Here is a 24,441-nt window from a genome sequence, read left to right as displayed (position 1 = left end):
TGGGGCATTGTCGTTGTAGCTATTACTCAGCTTTGCCCTAATAACACATAGGATGTCACAGAAAGTATGTGAATGGATGAACGAATGTAATTGTCTGTGTTCCAATTAAATTTATTTACAAACAACAAGGTTGGAGTTGCCTTATAGTCCCATAATGTCTGTCTCTGATTTCATTTATTTCTATCTATTTATGTATGTATGTATGTATGTATGTATGTATGTATGTATGTATGTATGTATTTGGTGGTCCTGGGGCTTGAACTCAGGGCTTGGGTGCTATCCCTGAGCTTCTTTGTACTCACAATTAATGTTCTAGCACTTGAGCCACAGTGCTACTTCTGGCTTTTTCTGAGTAGTTTATTGGAGATAAGAGTCTCACAAAATTTTCTGTCCAGGCTGGCTTTGAACAATGATCCTCATATCTCAGCCTCCTGAGTAGCTAGGATTACAGACATGAGCCGTAAAGACCAGGTTAACTGTCCATGATTGTATGTTAAGTAATAAGACCTTATAGGTTAGTTTCCCATGTCACCATTTTCTTTCCCTTTGATGAGAAGGATAGGTAGGTGGGTGAAGATTTGCTCCATTAGCAAATTAATAATATATCCTTTTACTATAAATGTTTAATTTTACTATGCTGATAATTTTCTCTTTTTAGGCAGGAAAGAGCATAACTTCTGGTTTACATGAAGTTTGGAAGTTAATGAATATATTCTAAACTTTCAGAGACTGACAAATTCATTTCCTTTCCTGTCATTGGATCTGCTGAGTCTTGTAGGAGATTCTACAATGAGGAAAAAGACATAATTTTAAAACTATATAATAATTTAAATCTTAAGTTATACCATGAGTTATTATTAACGTGTTTTGAAATGTTCCAAAGGTCCTGTGACCAGAGCTTTGTCCATTGCATAGCAACGTTGTGGGGCAGAATCTTTGGAGAGATGAGGCTTGTGCAGGGCATTTGTGGCTCATGCTTGTAATCCTAGCTACTCGGGAGGCTTTGATAGTTAAAAGTCAGACAGGGCAGAAAAAGACATGTGACTTACCTTCAATTGACAACTGAAACAAAAGCTGTATGTGGAGTTGAAGTGGTAGTGTGCAAGGCTTGTGTGAAAAAGCTAAGGGACAGCACCTAAACTCTGAGTTCAAGGCCTAGTCATGTGCCCCTCATTGAATTAGTTTTTTCAGCTAGGCCCCATCTCTCCAAGTTTCTAGAATCCCTGAAAATAGCACTGCCATCTGGAGAGCAAATATTCAACACATGAGCCTGTGGAGGACATTTCTTATTCAAAACATAATGGTAGTGAATGTTAGTGAACTAGGCACAATACAAAAATAATGTTATTTCTCTCAAAAGGAGTGAAGAGTGTATAGCTTAATGGGGATAATTAAAACACATAAGTTGCTAGTGATTTGTACTATAGAAATCAAAAAGAAGCTGGGATCCCTTCTTTAGTGGAAGTCTTGAGGCTGTAGAGCGGGTTAGGGGTTAAGGTAGTCCATATATACAGAAAACAGTCAAAAGGACAGCTGAGAAAGTCAATACTCAGAGGTCACAGAAATCCATAAACCTCGCTTCTTATACCAAGGATCTAAATGGTGACAGTTAAGGAGGTGGTTCTAGGATATTGAAGGTTTCAAAGTAGAACTTTGGAAACAGTTCTGTATTCATATAATAGCTGTGGAAGAGGTCAAGAAAAAAAGAATGCTTAGTTGTGTTCTGGTACAACTCATCTGTAGGGAGCTGGAGAAAAGGATGGTGGTGAGGATAAAAGGACATCCACAGTTACTAGAGCTGTTTTGGAAGAAAAATGGATATAGGTGGAGTAAGGGATTTAAGGACAGCCCAATAACAAACTGTGAGATGTGTTGACATCACACCAGGCCCACTGCTCTCACGCCACGCCCCTCCCTCCTCAAGTGCTACTTTCCTCACAGCACTGTCCCTTCACAGCTCGGCTCTCTCCCTTAGCCCCACCCATCCCATAGCCCCATCCCCTGCACACATGCCCCCATGTTCTCCGCCCCTCCCCAGCCCCACTCCTCACCTTGTGGCTCTTGCTGCCTCCTGGCTGCCCAGTGCCACCTGCATGTACCGCTCCTCACAGTGCTCACACATGCCACCCTGCCCCTCGCAAGCGCTCCCCTATCCTTGGCCTCCACGTGCTCCCACCTAGTCCTGACACTTGCCCTTGCCCTTGCCCCTGTGTGTCAGCAGTGAGGGGGGCCCTCTCCCCGTGCCCTAGTGGTGTCAGGTGAGGGTGGCTCCCACTCCTGTACCGGTAGGTGAGTATGGCCTGCGCCCTGCTCCCCGTTTTCGGGCCTCTGTGCAGGGAGGCAAGGATGGCCCACGTCCTCTCCCCACTTTGGCCTGCTGTGCTGGCAAGTGAGGGCCGCCTGTGCCCAGCTCCAAGTCCCTGTGTCAGCAGGAAAGGTGGCCTGCGCCTCTCCCTCCCTGCTCAGGGCCACTGTGCCAGAAAGTGGGGGCAGTCTGCTCCCTGCTTCCGCTCTCCGAGGCCCTGTGGTGGTAGGAGAGGGTGGCAGAGGCCTGCGAGGCCTGCAGTGCCTTATAGGACCAAGACACTATGGAGAGAGAAAGCCAGCACTCCGGGACCTGAGGCATCTCCAACTCTCTGTGGTGCCAGGCCTCCCCGAGAACAACCTGACCTATGGGAGACTATTCCATTCAGGTTTATCCACACAAACCTGATATCACCCCTGCATCCCAGTAGCAGCCTCTCTTAGGGGTCGGGCTTCTAAAGGACATGGGGAAAGGAGGCCAGGCGCTGGACAACGTGGGTAGGGGCTGCCAAGGTAGGTGGCCAGGGAGAACTTAGAGAGGTTTACATGAAGCAGGATAACTTATGGAAACTGAGGCCTTTTGTTGACAACTCTGAAATATGGCACCTAAAATTTTAGAAATGCTATCTTTGCTTCAAAGAGAGGCAACTGAATGCATTCTTTCCTGAGGGATGCATTTCTCACCCAAGAATTCACAACTGCCTGACAGGATGCCCCAAAATGCAGACAGCAGGGTGTCTCCTTGTTTCAAGGATAAGGATCTGCTATATGGCAGGATGCATTCTTTCCTTGAAACTCCGAGTATAACACCAGGTGTAGTAAAAGCAAAGACAAAGCACCCAGCTTTGCATAACTCAAAGCCAGACCCCCTGCCTTTCCCCTATAAATACTCAACAGCTCAAGGACCTGTGTGTCTTTCTGGGTGTCTCCTTGTGTGTGTGTCTCTGTGCTTTGTATCCCTATGAGACCACCCACACTTTGCTAGAGTGTGTCCCTACCCTTCTGTTTGCTTTTTTGTCTGTCTGTTTCCTTGTTGTTTACTTAACAAAACTCTGCCAAGTTTTTTGACTTGTCCAGAAATTCTGTGATCGAAGTCAAGAACCCTAAGTGAAGAGTTACTATATTTAAAGGGGAGCTTCACTAAACCTTACCTCTGTCCGGTGACATATACAGGAGTGAATTTCCCAGATGGCATCCTGTGCTGACAGAAAATTACAGGGGTTCAGGTGTGGACATGCATTAAAAGAAATGGAAGCAGAGTGTGCGAGAACCTGTGTAGGAGGGGAGAGAGAGAGACTGAGGAGACTCTCCCACCGATATAAGGAAATTTGTCAGAGTTGGTGAGATGTTAATTTTGTGCCTCTGGAATGAGGGGTACCTGTGGCTAGGACTTAGTCGTCTCAGGCACACCGAATCCAATCGTTTGTAGAGACTAGAGAGTCACCTGCCTCTTGTGCTAGGACCCCTAAGTGCTTGTCCCTAGGAACTGGTGAGGAAGGGGAAGAAGTTTCGATGGTTGGGAAGGCCTAGGGATGAAGCTCATGGAAGCATGGCTTTCAAGGCCTTAAGAGGACATGTAAGGGCTATAATCTTCTGAAGAGGTTCCTAAAGATCCCCTCATGAAACTGTTTTGCTAAGATTGAGTAATTAGCAACCCAAATTATCAAATACCCGGTCATGGCCAAGAATAAGAGAAGATGCTTCTTAATGTAAACAAAAGGAAGGCCTTATATAGCATACTTTAAATTGGCATGAATTTTGCAGGAAGAATGAGAGAGAAGTAAACCAAGGTAGGTGACTGAAGGAGATATTTGTTCTATCTATGACTATAGCATCTATGACTGTGAAGCTAGTCCTGAAGCCATGCATGAACCCAACAGATTTTGGACTTGGAAGGTGTGTGTGTGTGTGTGTGTGTGTGTGTGTGTGTGTGTGTGTGTGTGTGTGTGTAGTGTTTTTGCAAGGAAGGGAATCATAATAACCAGGCTGAGATGAGCATCTAACACAGGAGCCTGATACATTAGGTATCCCTAGAAGTGCTCATAAGGAGGGAAAGCCCTGTGCAACAAAGCTATTTTCATTTCAGGATAAGCTGAGAAAAGGTAGCTCATTGTTCTGAAGGTGGCTAATAGTGGGCTTTATCTTTCTCCTCTGGGAGGCACCTGCAACAATTTATTTATAGAGTTCTTCATCTTCCAGGGACAGGAAGGATACTGGTTTGGACAGAGCATCCCAGAGTCCTGAATCTTGACTGGCCCAAGAAGAGACCACAAGACCTAGACAGGTTGGGTTGGGGCTTGTGGCTCCATCAGAGCCCACCCCCCCTTCCATGGAGTGGAGAGAAAGCAGAAGACATTAGACACTGAACATGCAGGGCACTGCAACAATGCTGCCTGCACACCTGGATACAGCTGAGCCTGAACCTGCACCTTAGCTTCTCATTCTCAGGTAGAAGTACATTACCTTTTCTTTTGCTCAGTTTTGTGTTTTCTGTCATTTACAGTTGATATTGTTCTAATCAACACAAAGTGATTACTAATTCTCTGGGTTAGGGATTCTGAGATTTTAATGTGATGACCTAAACCGCACAGTGAAGAACAAGAATTACAGTTGATGGTTTGGTAGTAGCCTGGGAAACACAGGGATTCCTCTGTTGGTCCTGCAGCTTTAGGTTTGGCTCTGACAGTCATTGCAGCAGTGAATCAACATCTTACCTGGCAGTTCTGCAATTCCCGGGCCTTCACAGCAGTGCCACCTTGTACTTGTAGGTGGTATCCTTGGTATCCATGCTGTCCATGAAGACAAATGTGTCTGGAGGGTAGTAATGAATTGTTCAGGCAGGTGATACCCCAATAGGGTACTCCCTGCCCTTGGAGGGATCCCAGAGGAAAGAATATCTGGGGTGATTTCTAAGGTGTAAAGATGAATGTGCATAGTAGCAAAATTTCATAAATTCAGCAAACACGTACCCAGTGTTAAGAAAAAGAGTCCACCTTGGTCTTCTAGGCATACCCAATGTAGAGACACAGCCAGAGGCAGACAATCTCTGGCCCCATGCTTGTCGTTCCTGAGGAGCAGAGAAGCTTCTCAGAGGAGGGACCTTTTGAATTGGGCATTTGATGTCAGAGTAGAAGCTGGTCTCATTTCCTTTTTCTCAGAAAAACTGAGGCTCAAGAGATGTAGGTGTCCAGCTTGATACACACAGCTAATTCAGGGCTGGGCTAGGAAGGGGTTGCAGAGCCTGGGAATGTGAGGAGCGATTTTTGTTTTTGGAAGAGGTCATAGCAAGGATGAAAGCAGAAGAGCTTCAATACAAGTTACTTCTAAATTATTCCTCTAAATTATTAATTGCACATATCAAGCATATAGGTCTTATACACATATGCACATTTCATTAGTCCTACTAAGTGATTTCATTTTGTTTTTAGTGAATACAACCCTGTGCCGAGTCTGGCCCTCCCTGGAGTCCAAACCTCCTTAGAGTCCGAGCCCAGGCCTTTTGTAGTCTGGGCCTGCTCTCAAATCTGCACCAGTTCTGGTTACAGGCATATTTCTAGCCTGGGCCTCCTTTAAGTCTGCAGCACATAGTCCAAGTCAAAGTCTGTTTCTTGTGCTTACTCTGAGTCCAGGTGTCCTTTGAGTCTGAGTCCAAGCCTGTTCCTAGTCTAGGCTCCTCAGACTCTGTGCCCACTCTGAGTCTATACTGGTTCCAATTCCAGACCTGTTCCTGGGCCTCCTTGTAGTCCAGCCTATGCACATATCTTTTCTTTTTTTTCTTTTTTTTTTGGGGGGGGGGGTCCAGTTGTGGGGCCTGAACTCTGGGCCTAGGCCCTGTCCCTCAGCTCTTCAGCTCAAGGCTAGCACTCTACTACTTGAGCCACAGCACAACTTCCCACTTTTTTCTTTTTGCTTATTTGGTGCTGAGGAATTGAACCCAGGGCTTCATGTGTGCAAGGCAAGCACTCTACCACTGAGCCACCTTCCCAGCCAGTATGTCCACATCTTTTCTATGCCTGCTCTGAGTCTGAGCTGCTCTGAGTCCTGGCTGCTTGGAGTCCTGGTTGCTTTGTGTCTGGGTCTGCACCTGGCCTGCTTCAACTCTGGACCTGCTCAGGTCTGGGCCATGTTCATTGTCCAGGCCTGCTTCATGTTCTGGCCAATTCCTAGTCTGATTAACTCAGAATCTGCATCTATTATCAGCCTGTTCAGAGTGTTCATGTCCTTAGCAAAGCCTAGGGGTTGGGGAAATTGTATAAGACATTCATTTTCCAGTGTCTAGGTTTTATTCCCATTGTACTAGGCATATGAAAGTATTTTGTCTAGAGTTAAGAACATGAAAATGATACTGTGTTCCATGGCCTCCTTCAAGCTAGGTAGGCACCTTTACACTGAGTCATGTCCCTTACCATCACTGTGTCAGGCCTGACCTGAGATCTGTCTCATTAGAAGCTGGGCGGTGTATCAGAAGGTGAGAGCAGAAAGTGTGCTCTAGATAGCTTTTTCTTTTTGTTCTCAGCCATACTCCAGATCACTCTCAGCATAAAAGAGGCTCCAGGATGCTGAACCCTTGTTCTACAGAGACTTCCTTTGACTTCAGGTGCTGGGAGTTGAGAAAATGCAAAGGGTTCAGAAGCCTGGAATTATGAGTGTAGGATCTGGGTATAAGGCCTAATGTAGTATTGTTTGGCTGGACCTCAACAAATCTTGCTTTGGAGAAGATAGTGAGTTAGGGCATAAGGGGATCTGTGGAAAACATTTCTGCCAGGTGCTAGTGGTTCATGTCTGCTTTCCTAGCTACTCAAGAGGCTGCTTTCCTAGCTACTCAAGAGGCGAAGCTCTGAAGATTGCAGTTTGAACCCAGTCCAGGTAGAAAAGTCCTTTTTCTTCAATATTCACCAACCATCCCCTTCTTTCCCCCCTCCCCCCAAAAGGGAAACAAAACCTCCAGAAAAGCACCTAGGCTGAGTTCAAGCCCCAGGACCAACACAAAAAGATTTTTTGTTTTCATCATATAGGTTTGATACACATTTTATTAGGCATTCAAAATTATTTCTATTTCTTTTTGGTAAATTCCAGTGGTATTGTGTCCCATGACCTCTCATAAGCTAGGCAAGCACCTCAGCTCTTAGCCTGGCCATCAAGATTTTGATGCACGTTGTCTTCTTCTGACTGTAGGATAAAATGTAGAGAGTATGGAAGCTTGGTATCTTTAATAGAGGTTCATGGTATATGGCCCAATGTGGGATGGTCTAGAAAGACCCCATCAGAACTTGCTCTCGCAAACTCATATCTTGTCCAGGTCATTCGCCTTTCTCCAAGTCTGCATCAAATTTTCACCTATACTTTCATGTTCATTCTGCGGCCTGGAGAAGGAGGTGAAGGTGTATGTGAGAAAGGACATCCAGTCCCTTCCTGCTTGGTACGTTGGTGCCAACCAGAACAACTTTGGTGACTCTAGGTTCCTACCCAGGCCTCTGAGTCTTCACTGCACTTTAAGCTTGCATTTTGGTCATATTATGTTCAGTACTTGTGGGGTTGGGAGCTCAGGATATGTGTGGAAAAAATGTTATTTAATTAATTTGTCAGTTCTGGGGCTGGAATTCAGGGCCTGGGTGCTGTGCCTGAGCTCTTCAGCTCAAGGCACACACTCTACCATCTGAGCCACAGTGCCACATCCAGTTTTCTGGTGGCTAATTGGAGATAAGTGTCCCCTAGACTTTCCTTCCCAGGCTGGCTTTGAACCACAATCCTCAGATTTCAGCATCCTGAGTAGCTAGGATTATAGGCGTGAGACACTGGCACACGGCAGTACCAAGTTTTTTTATATTATTATTATTGTTTTTTGTTTTGCCAACCCTGGGGCTTGAATTCAGGGCCTGGGCACTGTTCCTGAGCCTATTTTTGCTCAAGGCTAGCATTCTACTACTTGAGCCACAGTGCAATTTCTAGCTTTCTTTTGTTTGTTTTGTTTATATGGTACTGGGCAATCGAACCCAGACTTTCATGCATGCTGGGCAAGCATTCTATCACTAAGCCATATTCCCAGCTGCATAGCACGTTTTTAAGTGTGCTTTCAGACATGTTCATCCCATAGCCTGGAGAAGGCAATGAACACATGTGTGAGGAAGGACAGCCTATGCATTCTTGCTTGGTAACGGTACCTGTCAGAGCAACTCTGGCCACACTAGGCCCATCCCAGGCCTATATCCTTAGCACCAAGTCTTTATTGAGCTTTCAGCTCTGTCCTGCATAGGATATGGGGACTAGGGGGTGAGGGGATGTGTGACACATGTTTATATTTTCATTATTTCTTACAGACATTTTATCATTCATTCCGAGATATTTCAATTTGCTTTGGTGAATTCCAGTGGTATTATGTTCAGGGCTCTCCACAAGTTAGGGCAGCACCTCGACATTACCACTGTAGCCACGCTTCCAGTCCTTTTGCTTTTTCCCATTTTCTTTCACATTGGTTTGGCTGTGGACTGCTATTCTCCTTCTGTCCATAAATAGGTAAACAGGCATGAACCCCTATACTAACCCCTATTCCCATTTGCAGATTAAAAAATACCTGAGGATTGAAGTTATGCAACTTGTCCACCATTACATAGCTAGGTCTCCATGCAAACATCATTTCAACTTAGGCAGTTATGTCGTCACCTTAGACCTTTCTAGTTTGAAACACGAAACACTGGAAGGTGTAGAAAGAACAGTGGCAACTCAATCCCTTCAACACTGATGAGTTTGTCTTGGAATAACTTGTATAATAGCATAAGTTTTGGGGAGAGGCAGATGGCCAGAATGCTAAAGACTCTTTTGTGTGGTGGTGGTAGTGGTAATGGTGGTAAGGGTAGTGGTGGTGTGTGTATTGAGAAGCAAGCTTGACCCTGCTGAATTTCATCCTCACATAGAATCAGCTCTTCCTCTAGTGTCTGGAACTGCCTTCACCCTAGTATTGCACAGAGACATTGCTGTCCAGGGGCCTGGGGTTAGGAGCCCATCTGCTGTGTTTACATTGGAACAGACCAATAAGAACATCCCTGTATTTTGTGCTAAGGACTTCGTTTCCACCAGAGGACTCTGAACACCATTTACCCTTTTCTGACCCTTTACATCAGGGAAAACCATCTGTTTCTTTCTTTTTTTTTTGTCGGTCATGGGGCTTGAACTCTGGGCCTGGGCACTGTCCCTCAGCTCTTCAGCTCAAGGCGAGCGCTCTACCACTTGAGCCACAGCGCCACTTCCAGTTTTCTGGTGGTTTTTATTGGAGATAGGAGTCTCACTGTCTCTCCTGCCCGGGCTGGCTTTGAACCGAGATCCTCAGATCTCAGCCTCCTGAGTAGCTAGGATTACAGGCATGAGCCACCAATGCCCGGCATCCATCATTTTCTTAAAATAACTAAACAGGTTGTGATGTGCTGAACACCATAGTCCTGGACCTAGGGAGTAAAGAAGATAAGGCAGGGGTTCATGGGACTGATACTTTATTTATTCATGTGTTCATTTTTGATGTGTTTACCTTAGGTCTTGGTGTGTCAACCACATTTGAGTCATACTCCAATCCTCCTGCCAAAACCTTCTGAGTGAAAGGATTACAGTTGTGTGTCCATCTGTTTATCTCAATGAGATCTTGTATGTTGTGGGTTTTAGAACCTTGAATTGGTTATTCGAAGAAATCACCACAAATGCAGAATAGATAAAAATAAAGTTTTCTTTGGATGCCTGTGTATTTGAGCCAAAGTTGGCAGCTATGTAAAAATAGCCTTGGGTCCTGAGAAAGTTGGCATAGTTTTTATACCTTTTAGGCTGTGTGTGTGTGTGTGTGTGTGTGTGTGTGTCCTGAGGCTTGAACCAAGGGCCAAGGTCTTTCCCTGAACTTTCTGCTCAAGACTAGTGCTCCACCACTATGATATTGCATTAGGACATTACTTTTTTCAAAAAACATACCAACAATATTATTGACAAATATAATAAACAAACTAGACCTCATTGAAAGAAAGCCTTTTGCCTTCCACCATTCACCCATGCCTATAAGCCTAGCTGGTTTTCTCCTGAGAACTGGAGAATAATTGTTTGAAGCCACTCCTATCCTAAAAACAAGTCCACAGACTCCATCTGTAATAAACTAACCAAAAGACAGAATGGAGGCCTGGCTCAGTTGTTTGCCAGCCATGAGCAATCAAGCTAATCCTAAGGAATGTGAGTTCATGCCCTGAATTCAAGAACTGGCAAAATAGAAGACACTCAGGCAGTCATATAGGTAGAAGATAGATAGATAGACAAATAGATACATAGATAGATAAATATATATATAGAGAGAGATACATACATACATCACATTTTTGTTTTGTAAGTGGTATCTACAATATAAAATAGAGCTCATAATAGTGGATAAAAATTTAAATTATGAATTTGATGTGAACTTATATCCACTGAATACAGACAATTCTTATGACTTATAAAATGCCTCTTTTCCCCTTCAAGTACTGGTTTTTGACATCAGAGCCTTGCTCTTTCTTACTTTGCTTTCTCAGCTGACCCAGCTATGACAGAAACACATATGCAAGCTAGATTTTGCCTATTATTTTAAAGACTGTGTTTCCAATAATATTTTCTGTCTGGATTTGAAACTTGTTTCTGCAGAACTTCAGCCTCCTAAGTAGCTAGAATTGAGCCATTGCTGCTAGATTAAATAATTCAATTTTTATTACCAAACATTAGCCACAAAAGGATTTCACTGTCAAATTTCCACACATATATAAAATATATCCCAATCAACATCAGCTCCTCTATAATTCTTCTCCCATGAGATTCAATTCCCTACCTTTCCCACTTGTGCCCACCTTCACATCTGAGCCTGTTTTTCTTTCCTGGCATTTCTGTGTATGTATGAACTGCACCAAGGAGTTTCACTACGTTTTTTTTGTTGTTGTTTGTTTGTTTTTGTTTTTGGTTCGTTGTAGGGCTTGAACTCTGGGCCTGGGCACTGTCTGTCCCTATGCTCTTCAGCTCATGGCAAGTGCTCTACTGCATAAGTCACAGTGCCACTTCCGGTTTTCTAGTCGTTTATTGGAGATAAGCGTCTGACGGATGTTCCTGCCTGGAACAAACTATTTGAAGAAGTATTTGGGCTGGCTTTGAACCGTGATCCTCAGATCTGAGCCTCCTGAGTAGCTAGGATTACAGGCGTGAGCCACCTGCACCCAGCAAGGAGTTTCACTATAGTGATTCAGAAATACATATATTTTGATAGAAAAATCCTCTCTGCTGTTTTCTTTTCCTCTAAAGAGCCACAATCTACTATTGGTCAACTCTGTCATTGAGGTTCTTTATGTCCTGCTTATACATAGTTGTCCTGTACTTTGAAATTATTTGCCTTTGATTTTTCTGCCTACCATTCTGTCTACCATTATCTGAGCCTCCTCTACAGTCCCACCTTTTTAATATATATACACATTTATGAGAATATTTTTGTGGAAATATCACTTAAGCCACAGCACCACTTCTTTCTTTGTCTGAGTAGTTTGTTGGAGTCACAAGGAACTTTTTCCTGGGCTGGCCTGGGATTAAAATCCTCATACTCTCAGCCTCCCATGTACCTGAGATGACAGATGTGTGCCACCACACATAGCAGGTGAATGAGAAGGAGCTTTGTGTAGGTATAACTAGACTGGTCTTGAACTAATGTCAACTTGCCAAGTAGATAGCTTTACAGGCATATGTCTTCAAAACCTTGATGTGTTCTACTTAAATTTGAAGTAGTGATTGTACATACTTAGGGTGTATAGTGATAATACAGTCCTTGAGTATATAATAATCAGTTCAATATAATTAGCACCTTCAGGGCTGGGAAAGTGGCTCAGTGGTAGAGTGCTTGCCTTGCATGCATGAGGCCTCGGGTTCAATTCTTCAGCACCTCATAAGCAGAAAAAAAGTTGGAAGTGGAGCCATGGCTCAAGTGGTATAGTGCTAGCCTTGAACTGAAGAACTGAGGGACAGGCCTAGGTCAAGAGTTCAGGCTCCGTGACCACCACAACCACCAACAAAAAATAGTACTGCAGGGATAGCACTTTCATCTCTTTAAACTTTGATTACCAATGTAATTTGGTAACATCATGACTCTACTTGTTATTTTGGAATATACCATAAACATCCATAAATTGATAATGTTCACTAAAGGATTGGAAGTGGATAGGGATAGAGACATGTTAGATTACAGGTAGTAGATATATCTTTATTTATTGCTGCTTTGTAAAGCATTACCATATATCCACCATGACAATACCAGAGAATAATTTTCCTGCAGTATACAATTTTCCTTTTCTTATTCTGCCATCCACTATCCCCTATAAATACGAATGTTTTTCCTTTTTAATTATTTTCAGAATTAAATTATTATAAGATGGATTTTTTTGAAATTACCTCATTTTGCTTAGTTTTGTGATGGTAGATATTGAGACCAGGGCATCATGTAAGTTATGCTAGTATACTATACCCCTAATTTATCCTCATTCCATCATATTCCATCATGTAGGGATTTAGAGTTGCTGGATATAGTGTTTTGTGAAGCTGGACTGAAACTTGAAACCTTCGTGATCTCTCAGCAGATTCTGGTGGCTCTTACCTATAATCCCAGCTACACAGGACATTGAAAACTGAAGATTCAGTTCCAATCCAGACTGGGAAAGAAACTCTGTGAGTCTCTCATCTCCAATTAATTACAATAAGATGGAAGTGGAGTTGTGGCTCACGTAGTAGAGCACTAGTTTTGAGCAGAAGATACTCAAGGTAACCGTGATCACAAGCCTAAAACATTCATGTGTGTGTGAGCATGCACACACACACACACACACACACACACACACACACACACACACACACATGCTCTCTCTCTCTCTCTCTCTAAAGCAACATTGTATCTTACATTCACATCCAGAGATTGGACAACAGCTCTGAAATTTGTGAAATTCATTTTTGTATTTCTTGAAGGAAAAGGATAGATCATGGCACACAGAAGCCAAGACTTCAGAGGCAAGTACTGTATAAACAAATAGCTTGTAAAAAAAAACCCAAATAGCAGTTTTCTATCTAGCTTTATATATAACATTCCTTAAATGCTGTAGTATTCTTAAAATAATAGTCATTATAACAATAAAAACAAATGCAGCACCTTTTCCCTTCTCCCCTTCCCTACTTCATAAAATATTTGACAACAGAATAAAAAAAGTCTTTTATCTTACAAGAATGGACACCTGTAAAAATATCTATGAGTGTAATGTTTGTTTACCAATACTTCTTTGATCTTCCCACCTCTAGGTACTTGCATATTTTGCTGATGACTCCCCTTAAGGGCAAACAGAAGATTAGGATACAGAAACAAAATAATGTCCTAAGATATAGATGTAAAAAAACATGTGCAGGAAGCACATAGCAGGCTGAGAGTGCCCTGAGAAGTAAAATGATTTGTGCCGGGTGATAGGAATAGTGACTAATAAGGCATGGATCTGACCTAGGAATGGCTCCTTGAAGCTGAGACCATGCCAGTACCTAGGGGATTCGACAAACAAGGTATGCTGTTTACTATGTCCATATGTGTAAATTGTGATGTGGAAGTGGTGATTTCAGACTCATTTGTTTTGGGGAAGGTCTTACGTGAGCAAGCAGCTTAGATTATTGGAACCTGAGAGGTGACCTTGCCTCCCTCACAGTGGATTAGAACATGGAACTGTGATAGCAAACTGTGAAAGTTTGCTCAAGTGAGCTCACTTGGCCTGTGGCTCTGGAACAAGAAAGATGTTCTTATTCTGTGTTCAAAAGTCAGGAGACTTGGGGCTGGGAAGGTGGCTCAGTGGTAGAGTGCTTGCCTTGCATGCGTGAGGCCCTGGGTTCAATTCTTCAGCACCACATAAGCAAAAAGAAAAAAGCTGTAAGTGGTGCTGTGGCTCAAATGGTAGAGCACTAGCCTTGAGCTGAAGAGCTGAGGGACAGCGCCCAGGCCCAGAGTTCAGGCCCCACGACGGCCTGCCCCTCCCTCCCCAAAAAAGTCAGGAGACTCGAGTCTCAGGCAAGAGAGGTGTGAGTGCGTCACTCAAAGCTGCAGACATTGGATCAGTGCCAAGAACCCAAATCTAGTTTCTCAGGCCTTTGTCCAAGTAGAAACCAAGAGAAATACAGAGCAACTCAGGCGAGGTGTAATCATGATAGGAAATCTATTTGATTTCCTCCTACTCAGACTAGAACCGTCTTCCTGTGTGCTTTTAAGTGTCTATATTGAAATAATTCTTTCTATGTAGTTTTCAATCCAGTCTATTACAGTTACTCAATTTGTGGTTTTTTTTTTTTTTTTTTTTTTTTTTTGGGTCCGGTCGTGGGGCCTGAACTCTGGGCCTGGGTGCTGTCCCTCAGCTCTTCAGCTCAAGGCTAGCGCTCTACCACTTGAGCCACAGCGCCACTTCTGGCTTTTTTCTTTTTGCTTATGTGGTGCTGAGGAATCGAACCCAGGGCCTCGAGCATGCAAGGCAAGCGCTCTACCACTGAGCCACCTTCCCAGCCCCCAGTTACTCAATTTGAAGTGTGCTCCCTATTCCATGTTTGAAAGATCCATTCTTTTTACCACCATAGTGTGGAAAGGAGTCGGTTCCAACCTGGGATATACCCTGTAAAGTATGGAGCTTGGAGGCAGGCCTGGAGATGCTTGTGATGAACCTAGTCCCTCTCCACCAGAAAGGAGATCTCTTCTTTATTCAAAACTTCCTATACAACTATAGACTGTGGGAAAATGGAGCAAGTGCTGACTATTATGTTTAAAAAGTGAGTGCTCCTCTTTCAATCCAGGGCTGCTCAGCCAGCCCTCATGGATGAGTCTTGGGAGTACTGGCTCCAATCTGAGACTTTGTTTCACTGGGGTCTTCTCACAAAAGCTTGGCATAAGACAAAGAAGAACACACCATGGCTAATTTCTTAGGACTGGCCAGCCAGGACATTTCATTTCCCTCAGAAGCTACTGGAGCTTTAGAAATCTGTTTACTGACAAACCAGGATTACAGGCATGAGCCAGTAGCTCTCACCTAGCTGAGGCTCCAGGAAATCACATTTACCATTTGTAAATAAGTTTTCAGTAGTAATCCTGGAGGCCTGTGAAATAATGTATTCAGAGAAAGGGCTAGGGTGTTCCTAGGGTGCCAAGACTTTGTGAGTAGTGATCGAAACTAGGCCCCTAGGGATGGGCTTTTCAGGATGGTGATTGGCCAGGAGCCCTTAGTACAACCCAGCTAGACAAATGTCCTTTTACGGATATTCTCTGCCAGGTAATGCCTGTTCTTTTTTGAAAATATTCAGGCATCGGCTCTGATTAGAAACACCCTACCTTCTCACCACTGTTCAGTCCAAACTCAAGTTCAATAGCTTTCTTCATTAAAACCTCATGGCAGTTTAATTACACCTGAACTTATAGACAAGGATCCTTTACCTATTTCCATTCTCAGGTTTCGATCACCATAGAGCAGCTTTCCCTGAATTCGAAATAAAGAACCCTCAGTGACGTCACCAATGGTGATGATGGAGATCTGGAGTCATCACTGAACTCCAGAAAGAATGTGAATGTAGAGCAGATAAGGCTATTTGCAGAAAAGACCAAGCAGATTTCGAGTCCTGTGGATGTCTCACTTGTTCTGAACCCTACACATGACGCAGATGAACCTGCAGATACTCCAGTGGAAGAAGATCCAGAATTTATTCACTTGACTTTCACAGTCTGCCTAGATCAGCTCCAGGTGAGTCAAATCAGGACATGCCTTGGCATGCAGGATAAACCAGCACTTGTGGGGTTTGAGGAAAATTTCCCCAGTCTGTGTTCAGAAGCACCAATAAGTGATGTCTGAAAGCTTAATTCAGTTGAGGAAAGGGAGTCTGTCCTCACAGAATATCTGCTGCAGGAAAACGAATCTCCAATGGAGAAATTAGAATATGTCCCTCCCTCAACTCAGGAAGAAAAGCCTTCCTGTAATGAGGTGGTAGATTCCTTTGACTACCCTGACCTAGCATTTCTGCTTATAGGCAACTTATAGGAAGATCTAGTGTTATAGGTTCCTTCTCCCCTCCCTGGGAAAATATCTATTTTACTTTTTGTCATGATTGATATAAAATGTTTATTTTATTTACTCTTCTAACTCTATTAAAATGTCAATATTTATGTTGTACAATTCTTGAATCTTATATACTGTGGATTTTTTTCTTCCTATAATCTGATGACCCAGGCACATGGGTCCTGAGTGGGTTGAAACACCTGTAGCTGTACAAGAGAATCTACTGAATATAGAGGCAACTATTAAATGCATAGGCAGTGGCAAAAGTCCAGGCCATGTCTCTATATGGTGATAGGGTCCCTACACTAGCTCTAGGACATAGCAGACCAGACATCCTAGAAAGGTGTTCCTCCTTGATCCTCAAGCTCATAATCTGTCAATTGGGACAAATGCCAGAGTAAATGTAGTGGTACATGGGACTCTCTTCCAACAGTGAATTCAAGTATCAATACGCATCCATTGTGCTTCATGCAAACATCTAAGAAAATTTCACCCTAAAGAACATCAAAAACCTAGTTTAGGGAGAAAATATTTAACAAGATACATAGGATCCCACAATTCAATGAAAATGAATACACATCAAGAAACCTGTGGGACACAGCAAAAGCATTCCTGAGGGGGCAAATTTATTCCCCTCAGTGTCCACATGAAGAAAATAGAGATGGACTAAGTAAATAATCCCATGTTGTAAACTTCTAGAAAAACATGAAAAAAGTGGAACCTAAAGTTACTAGACGGAACCAGATTACCAAATTAATAGCTGAAATTAACGAGATAGAGATTAAGAAAATTATAAATAAAATTAATAAAACAAAAAGCTGTTTTTTTTGAAAAAAATACATAAAATTGATGGACCTTTGGCAAGATTAATTAAGAGAGGAAACCCAAATTAACAAGATCAGGGATGCCACGGGAAAAATCACAACAAATACCCAAGACATCCAAGCAATTCTAAAGAACTATATCCAGAATCCATACTCTCTAAAGAAAGAAAACCTATCAGAAATGGATGCATTTTTATGTGATATAGATAGATAGATAGATAGATAGATAGATAGATAGATAGATAGATAGATAGATAGATAGATAGATAGATAGATAGATAGATATAGATGGAATTCTATGTCTCCATCAGAAAGAATGACATCACCCCATTTGTTAGGAAATGCAAAGACTTGGAAAAACTTATATTAATTGAATTAAGCCAGGCCAAAGAAACATAGGTCCTATGGTTTCCCTTATTTGCAATAACTAGTATATGTCTGGGACAAGCAGAAAAGGTCAAAAGCTATGTACACATGACCAGATAAGATGATTTAAGCGAGGGGTCGGGGGGTGGGGGGAGGATGGGAAGGGATGGGAAGGGGAAACAAAGGAGGAGGCTACAATGCTTGATAAGAAATGTACTCATTATCTTGCCCATGTAATTGTAACCCATCTGTACAGTATTTTCACAATAAAAAATTTAAAAAAAAGAAATGGATGCATTTTTAGAGAAATACAAGTTACCCAAACTGAGCAAAGAACCAATCAATTAAAAAAGCCAATATCTTACAATGAGATAAAGGAAGCAATCAGAAGTTTTCCAACAAGGAAAAGCCCAGGACAAGAAGCATTCACTACGGAATTCTGTAAGACTTTTAAAGAGGAACTAAAACCCATACTCCTCAGCCTCTTCCATGAAATAGAAAAAGAGGGAGCTATCCAAAACTCATTCTACGATGCCAATATCACACTCATCCCCAACCCAAGCAAAGACCCAACAACAACAGAAACAACAAAAAACTACAGACCAATCTTCTTGATGAACACAGACACAAAGATCATTAACAAAATTCTATCCAACAGAATCCAGAAAAATATAAAAAAACATACATCATGGCCAAGTAGGCTTCATCTCAGAGATGCATGGATGGTTTAACCTACATAATTTAATAAATGTAATCCATTATACCAACAGACCCAAGGTCAAGAGCCACATGATTATCTCCATTGATGCAGAAAAAAGCTTTTGATAAGAGACAATATTCATGTTAAAAGCTCTGGGAAAAATAGGAATAGGAGGAACATTCCTTAAAACAATAAAAGCCATATATGACAGACCAACAGCCAATATTATACTTAATGGGAAAAACAACCAATTCTCCTAAAATCAGGAACAAGGCAAGGATTCCCACTTTCTCCACTCTTCTTCAATATACTTCTGGAAACCTTAACCAGAGCAATAAGGCAAGAAAAAGACATTAAAGGGATCCGCATAGGGAAGGAAGAAGTTAAATTATCTCTTTGGGCAGATGACAGGATACTATACCTCCATGATCCCAAAAACTTCACACTCAAGCTCTTACAACTTATAAACTAATTCAGCAAAGTAGCAGGATACAAAATCAACCCACAAAAATCAGTTGCCTTTCTGTACACAAACAATGTAGAAGCAGGAAGGGAAATCAAGGAAACAGCCCCATTCACAATACCCCCCCCCAAATAAAATATTTAGGAATTAGTCTAACCAAAGATGCAAAAGAGCTATTTAATGAAAACTGTAAAAACTTAAAGAAAGAAATTATAGAGGACACCAGAAAGTGGAAAGACCTTCCATGTTCTTGGACAGGCAGACTTAATGTAGTGAAAAATGCCAAAATTAATATACAAATTTAATGCAATTCCTATTAAAATCCCAATGATGTACATTGCTGAAATACAGAAAACAGTCCAAAAATTCATATGGAACATCAAAAGAACTAGTATAGCCAAAATAATTCTAGGCAAAAAAGACAACATGCGAGGGATCTCGATGCCAGACTTCAAACTGTACTATAGAGCCATAATGACAAAGACAGCATGGTACTTTCACAAAAACAGACCCCCGAGGGGCTGGGAAGGTGGCTCAGTGGTAGAGCACTTGCCTTGCATGCCTGAGTGTTGGGTCTTCGTCCGTCCCACAAAAGACGGACGGGGTCTGAGGAAAGGTAAGTGCGGCGCTCGCCCGTTCCCTAGCCTCCCTCAGCCCAGGAGACAATCAGACACAGCGGGAAGCCAAATCCAGCAGGTAGAAAAACTCGTTTATTAACAGAGAGCAGCCCCTTTTAAAGACAACAAGGGTGGGTGGCATGGTAAGGGAGGAAGAGGAACCAATCACTGTCAAGGTCACACCCTATCATTCACCTGAGCCTTCACGGGCTGGTTAGGCACTGATCAGAAGATCAATTGGGGTCTGCCCACTCAACCCCCTCCCAGAGCCATCTTGGCTGGCCATGTGCTCTACAGTAAATTAGGCACTGCCCACTCAGCCCCCTCCCAGCGCCATATTTGCTGCCCATGTGCTCCACACCTGAGGCCCTGGGTTCGATTCCTCAGCACCACATAAGCAAAAAGAAAAAAGCCAGAAGTGGCGTTATGGCTCAAGTGGTAGAGCGCTAGCCTTGAGCTGGAGAGCTGAGGGACAGCACCCAGGCCCAGAGTTCAGGCCCCACGACTGGACCCCCCCCCAAAAAAACCAGACCCCCGAAGACCAAGGGAATAGAATAGAAGATCCAGAAATAAAACTACATGCCTATAGTCAGCTAATATTTGACAAAGGAGCCAAAGACATACAGTGGAAGAAGCACAGCCTCTTCAACTACTGGTGCTGGTGCTGGGAAAACTGGGCGGCCACATGCAAAAAAATAAAAGTGGACTTCAGCCTGTCACCATGCACTAACATCAACTCAAAATGGATTAACATCAATCCTTAATCCCTGAAACTACTGCAGGACAGAGTAGGAGAGACACTTGAACTTATAGGCACAGGCAGGAACTTCCTGAACAGAGTTCCAGGGTCACAACAAATTGAGAAAGACTCAACAAATGGGACTACCTTAAAATAAAAAAGCTTCTGCACAGCTAAAGCTATAGCAACCGAACTAGAAACAAAACCAACTAACGGGAAAAAATATTTAGCAGCAATATATCAGACAAGGAGATAATATCCAGTATGTACAGGGAACTCAAGAAACTAATCCCTCCCAAACCCAACAAATCAATTACTAAATGTACAAGGGAAGTAAAGAGAGACTTCTCAGAAGTAGAGATAAAAAATGGCAAAGAAACACATGAGGAAATGTTCACCATCCCTGGTTATAAAGGAAATGCAAATAAAGACAACCTTGAGATACCACCTTACCCCAGTCAGAATGGCCCACATCCTAAAGTCAGCCAACGACAAATGCTGGAGGGGATGCAGAGAAGGAGGAACCCTATTGCACTGCTGGTGGGAATGTACACTTATACAAACCACTTTGGAAAGCAGTTTGGAGGGTCTCAGAAAGCTAAATATTGACCTCTCCTATGAGCCAGCCATACTACTCCTAGGCATCTATCCTGAACAACAGGAACCATGATACAAGGACACGTGCACCTCCATGTTTATTGCAGCACTGTTCACAATAGCCAGGATATGGAAACAACCCAGATGCTCTCACTACAGATGAATGGATCAAAAAATTGTATTTATATACAATGGAATATTATGCTGCCATTAGAAAGAACAAAATAATGGCATTCACAGGGAAATGGATAGAACTAGAAGAAATCATGTTGAGTGAGGTAAACCAAGAAGAAAGAGACAAATGGCACATGGTCTCCCTGATAAGTGGATGTTAAATCCAGAACATAAGGTAATACAACAAAGTAAACAAGACGAGAAACAAAAGACTCCCACTCATCTAGTCCAATCATTACTAAATGACCCCATGCCGCTGACCACATATGGTATATATGTGCACATCAGAGGGAAACTAGGAGGAGGACACAGAACTAGAGGGAAACGGGAAAACATACAACAGTGAGACCCATCAGCTGCACTGGACATTGATCAAAACAAACCAAGCAACTTAAAGGCAGCGTTGGGAGGGAGGAAATGAGTGGGAAAGAGAGAACAGCTGACACTCTGCAAGAAGAAAGTAATGTAAATATCACTCAATATGGAAGAAATAACTGTATAGTCAAAGCCCATAGAACTCATAAACTTTATGGACCATGATAGGCAATTTGCCCCATGAGTGTTAGAATGTGTTTGTAACTTTAACTAAGCATCACTATCCCCAAATACTTTGAAATTTGTGAAATTATGCAATCAATCACAATAAAAATTTTGGAAAAAAGTACATAAGAAATATGAACACTGACATAAAATACATCATAATTAGGAGAAAGAAGACTTGCATAAATGGAAAATGACTTGCCAGGTGTCATGGACCATCTCACTACCTCTAGCTTCTAAAGTGGCATATTCTAAAGATGGAGGTTCAAAGCAGCACCTGCAGACAAATCTTAAAGACCCTTATTCAATGAATCAGTAAAAGTCAGGAACTAGAGGTGTAGCTAAAGTTCTATGTACAAGCGTTGAACAAAAAAATAAGCAAGAGAGCAAGGTCCTGAGTTCAAACTCCATTGGTGGCATGAAAGATAAATATATCAAAGAAACAAAATTTTGACAATGGCAATTTTAAACTAAGGAAAAACATATACAGGAAAAAGGAAAAGTACATGTCAATACTGTCCTTGAACAGTTTTTTCTCATGTTCATAGCTCCAATTTTGGATATTTGTTGTTGTTGTTTTTTTTTTGGAAATAATTTTTGGAAAGGTTTTTCTTCCTCAGGTTGGTTTTGAATTACCGTCCTCAGATCTCTTCTTTCTGAGTAGCAAAGATCACAGATGTGAGTCATCCTCCCCTACTTAACTTCCTCTTGTTTTTGCAGTATCCAATTAGTTTGTTTAGGATTTCTTATAGTCCCGTACACATTTTAGAATGAATTTTGCAATTAATTTAAACCTAGGTCACAATCTTGTAAGGGGGCATTTTGAATGCAAAGGCAATTTGAAAAGTACTGCTCTTTTAGAATTTTTTTTTTTTTTGGTCCAGTCTTGGGGCCTGAATTCTGGGCCTGGGCGCTGTCCCTCAGCTCTTCAGCTAAAGGCTAGTGCGCTACCACTTGAGCCATAGCGCCACTTCCGGCTTTTTCTTTTTGCTTTTGTGGTGCTGAGGAATCGAACCCAGGGCCACAGGCATGCAACCCAAGCGCTCTACCACTGAGCCAACTTCCCAGCCCTCTTTTAGAAATATTAACTCCTAGCTGGGCACTGGTGACTCAAAATTGTTATCCTAGCTTCTAGGAGGCTGAGATCTGAGGATCATAGTTCAAAGCCAGCCTGAGCAAGAAAGTCTGTGATATTCTTACTCTAATTAACCACCCCCTTAACCAGATGTATAGCTGTTGCTTAAAGAAGTAGAGTGCTAGTCTTGAGCAAAAAAGTTCTGGGACGTTGCCCAGGCCATGACTAAAGCTCCACAACTGATAAAAAGTAAAATAAAGTACAATATTGAGTCCTTTAGTCATAAGACAGGGTTATTTTTTTTCCATTTCAGTGGATCTACTTGACTATAAAGGCCTTTTTCCATTTCCAAATCACTCATCTTTTTATTGTTGATGTTCTGTGGTGGTCTTGGTGCTTGAATTCAGGATAGGAGCTATCCTTGAGCTTCATTTAACATGAAGCTAGTACTGTACCACTTGAGATACAGGTCACTTCCAGGATTTTTGGTGATTAATTAGATCTAGGATGTGGTGCAGGAGGAAGGGGAGTAGAAGGAATGGATTGGGGGTGTCCCTCCTTACCCTGGTGCTTTAGTCATATGAGATGGAAAGTTTGCTGAAAATGGGCAGATCTCCTGAATTGTCCAAGATGGGGGAATCTGACCCAGCATGGCTCCTGCTGCACTGCACAGGTAGCCTTGACCCAAGAGAGAATTCTGAGGGGTGGCATGAGAATCAAACATGTGAGAGAACTCAGACATGGATCAGAATAGGAAGGTGGTGGGGTAGACATGAAAGGCAGCCCCATGAAAGAGGTAAAGAACAAATACCTGGCTCTAGAAGGTGAAGGGGTTATTGGTGCCATCAGGAAGGTTGGATGAGCCCAGGAGGTCATCGGCAATCAGGATGGGTGTTGGGATGATGGACGTGGGGCTATCTAGCAATCCAGTGGTGGCAGCAGTCTCATTGGCACTGGAAAATCCAGCAAAGCTAAAGCTATCCTGGAGATAGGGAAGGTCTGCAGAAAGGTCGTGGCCAGGGCTCTGCGTTCCTTGGTTTTGTGGATGAAGTGGCAGCAGAGCTCATAGAGGCAAAGGTTGGTGACATGGAAGGTGCAACCCAGCTAGATCTTGCACTTGGGATGGCAGGCTAGACTGTGGAGCTTGTGGATGCTGTGCATGAAGTGACACTTGTCTCTATAGGTGTTTTCTTCAAATTGGAGGAACAGCTAGGTTTATAGAGCCTGGAGTTGACCTGCCTCTTTTGGTCTGCTTCTGATTGGGCAGCAGCTGCTCAGCACCTGTGAGAAAGAGCAGTCTCTGAAGCTGCTGTCCCTAGAGTACAAGACTGGGACTGGCTCACCCTTCAGGTTGCTGATGACCTAGCTCTGGTGGAACTTGGTGCTGGGCAGGGTGTTGGCCAAGTGCCTCCAAGGGAAACACCTCAGCAGCAGGAGAGACCACTGCCTTCCTGTCCAGCAAGCAGCCCCTTCTCTGGGAGCTCTGTCATTGAGCATCTTGTCAACCAAACCTTGCATAAAGCTTCTCTCAAGTTGAAAATGGTGGCAGATACGAGTGGGGTAGTCATTGTGGACACTGACAGAGGCCCAAAGGTGCAGATTTGGTGTCATGAAGGTCCTGATGTGGGGAAGGTGCTTACTCTCCCACTTAGGTCAGGAGTTCCACATGTCTAATCCCAGGGCCCCTCACCTTTCTCACTCTGCCCTCATAGAACTTTAAGTGGAATTTTTTGTTTTCTTTTTAGATTATAAAGTGTCAGTGCATCAAATACAAGGGATTGCTGCATATTAACTGGGTTGCATGTAGTCAGGTTTTTTGTTTGCTTTTTGTCAGTCGTGGGGCTTGAACTCTGGACTTGGGCACTATCCCGTGCTCTTCAGCTCAAGGCGAACATTCTACTGCTTGAGCCACAGCACCACTTCCGGTTTTCTAGTGGTTAATTTGAGATAAGAGTCTC

General features: G+C 42.8%; 1 pseudogene; it reads right to left on the bottom strand.

Annotated features, from left to right (window-relative positions):
* Positions 1 to 23,055: 23,055 nt before the first annotated feature.
* Positions 23,056 to 24,051, bottom strand: LOC122098723 (annotated as a pseudogene).
* Positions 24,052 to 24,441: the final 390 nt, after the last annotated feature.

Source organism: Dipodomys spectabilis, unplaced genomic scaffold (assembly GCF_019054845.1).
Source record: "Dipodomys spectabilis isolate Male_0828 unplaced genomic scaffold, ASM1905484v1 ptg000488l, whole genome shotgun sequence".
NCBI lineage: Eukaryota > Metazoa > Chordata > Mammalia > Rodentia > Heteromyidae > Dipodomys > Dipodomys spectabilis.
Note: the sequence above shows the minus strand (reverse complement) of the source record. Positions and strands in the feature narration are given on the sequence as shown.